The sequence below is a fragment of the Pseudochaenichthys georgianus genome, chromosome 6 (assembly GCF_902827115.2).
Source record: "Pseudochaenichthys georgianus chromosome 6, fPseGeo1.2, whole genome shotgun sequence".
Taxonomy (NCBI): Eukaryota; Metazoa; Chordata; class Actinopteri; order Perciformes; family Channichthyidae; genus Pseudochaenichthys; species Pseudochaenichthys georgianus.
This window is the reverse complement of record NC_047508.1, coordinates 26,420,009-26,422,178: the sequence shown is the minus strand read 5'-3', so window position 1 is coordinate 26,422,178 and position 2,170 is coordinate 26,420,009. Positions and strand designations below refer to the sequence as shown.

The following is a 2,170-nucleotide window of genomic DNA, read 5'->3' as shown; positions in this document are numbered from 1 at the left end:
GCAATGCCACTAATATGGGTATTTGAGGCATGTTTTATTATAATTATGCCCCCAATGGAAATAATTACTATTTACTGTAAGCACTTGTGAAAACTGTAGATGAAAAGTAGGCTGATCCGTATGTATTGTTGTTATTCTAAGTGTCTACATTTATATTGACACAATTGGGGTAAAATGTACCAACAGTATTGTGTGTATTGTATATTGTATTTATCAAAAAAAATATCACAGTGTTTTTATGTGCATATCTGGTAAATAACTGTGTATTCGAAAAAGTAATCCTTCTCAGCTGGCTGCTCCAACCTCTCTCACTTTCTCTCTTACTCTTTCTCCCCCTCGCTTCCCACCCCCCTTAAACCAGTCTGTCCTCTTTTTGGTTGTTTGTTATTGTGTTGCAGATGGGATTCATAATCGCCACTACAAAATATAAATGTAGAACACCACATTACTTTATTATTAAGAGCATTTTTAGGATGACCATACAAGCATGCCCTTAAAAACTGATGAGTCAGTTTCATGAATATGCCGTTCATCTGAGATGACACATCAAACAATCTGATGTTTCAGTGAATTGTAGCAGTTGTGCTAAAGATAGAGTCTGGAGGATCACCTCTTTTCCATGCTGTGCCTTATTTATCTCTTAATTGTGTCACTGTAGAGTCTGCCCTTGTTGTATTCCATGTATTCATAATGGGGTTAAATGGAATGTTCCTCAACTAACAGCTTTGACTGAGGTTGGAAATGTTGTGTCTGCTATGCCCTTTATAAAACCTGTCATTAAAAAAAGATGGCCGACCCTTTCATGTTGTCATCTCTATGGTCGTAACTATCAATAATCACGTAGTGTACCGAGTCTACGTCCACACACATAAGAGAGTGAGAGAGCTGTGTGCAGCGATCACTTAGAATAAACCAACATTTTCATAATTATTCAACACTTTGAACTGATAGGTACAATTAACATGATATTTGAAATGTGGTTTTTGCAAATTGTGCACCATATGCTGGGGAAATAAAAAAAATCAAATACAAAAATCCAATATGATGCTCATTCATATTCTGCCTTGGTCTACCTGAGTCGGTGGGGTGCTGAAGGCATTTGAGAATAGAATTCATGCTGCTGATTTATTCCACATGGCTACCATAGCAACAGGCTCTGAACCAGTTCAGCTCCCCTCCTCTTCAAAGCTCTCGCTCTCCCTTGGTCAGGTTAACACTGTTATTTTGGCCCCTAATGGTCCCTTTAGCCACTTATAGATCACTCTCTTATGTATGCGACAGGGCCTTGTAGGTGGGATTAAAAGTGCCTTTGATCTTCTGGGACTGCAGCTGGCATTTGCCCGCTGTATGTAACTTCTGACCCCTCAGATAGATACCATTTCGGAAAATATGCTAAAAACAAAGATAGTCTGGAGCAGGGCATATTTCTTCTGGACATCATACATTTCAAAGTTCAAGACCCCAAATTTGTGTACTGAAATGCTATAAATCAATTAATTGATCTTCAAAGAGAGAAAAGGGTCAAAGGCCACTGCAATGTTTCTGTCACAGTGTGAAGATGACAGTGCTTATCATTTTCCTCTACCGGAACACCTCTCCTTTTTTCTGTTTCCATCAGGAGCCAATGTACCAGAACGCTTTATTAAAAGAGAAAATGTCAGTGAGGAAAGAAAGGATATGAGGCAGAGGAAAATGAACATGGAGCTCAGGCTGTAAACAAGCCTTTTACAGCCAGGAACACTCAGTGTGCGCAGTATACAGCGTGTGCACAGTGTGTATGTGTTGGTGTTTTTGCGAAATTTGTTTGCGTTTGCATACTAGCCTTGATGAGCATGTCTGTGTAAATCAGAATGAAAGCCCAGCAGATATGAAAAGACATGTGTATGTTTCCCCTTTTTCTTCTCCCTTTGATTTTCTGTTATCAGTGATAGAAAAGGCTAACCTTATACATATTGATCACACCCCCCCGGCATGCTAAATGTGTTTGCTTTCACACCATTCACTTCATAAACTCTCTTCCATTCTGACACATAAGCTTCAGATTAAAGCCTCTGGGAAATACATTTTTGTTAATATTCTGGATTTACGTCCTCAGCCTTCATTTAGATCTTTATTACAGTCCTCTATCGCTTCAAAGTGCTTTTAATACCACCAAAAGATTCCCTTAGCT

General features: G+C 38.9%; 1 protein-coding gene across 3 annotated transcripts in view; it reads left to right on the top strand.

Annotated features, from left to right (window-relative positions):
* Window positions 1–800, top strand: part of sema3e (sema domain, immunoglobulin domain (Ig), short basic domain, secreted, (semaphorin) 3E) — a 37,042-nt gene extending 36,242 nt beyond the window's left edge. For all 3 annotated transcript variants that reach the window (XM_034086050.2, XM_034086051.2, XM_034086049.2), the window contains one exon: window positions 1–800. This exon is cut by the window's left edge and continues 1,363 nt beyond it. The gene's annotated coding sequence lies outside the window, so the exon portion shown is untranslated.
* The last annotated feature ends 1,370 nt before the right edge of the window (window positions 801–2,170 follow it).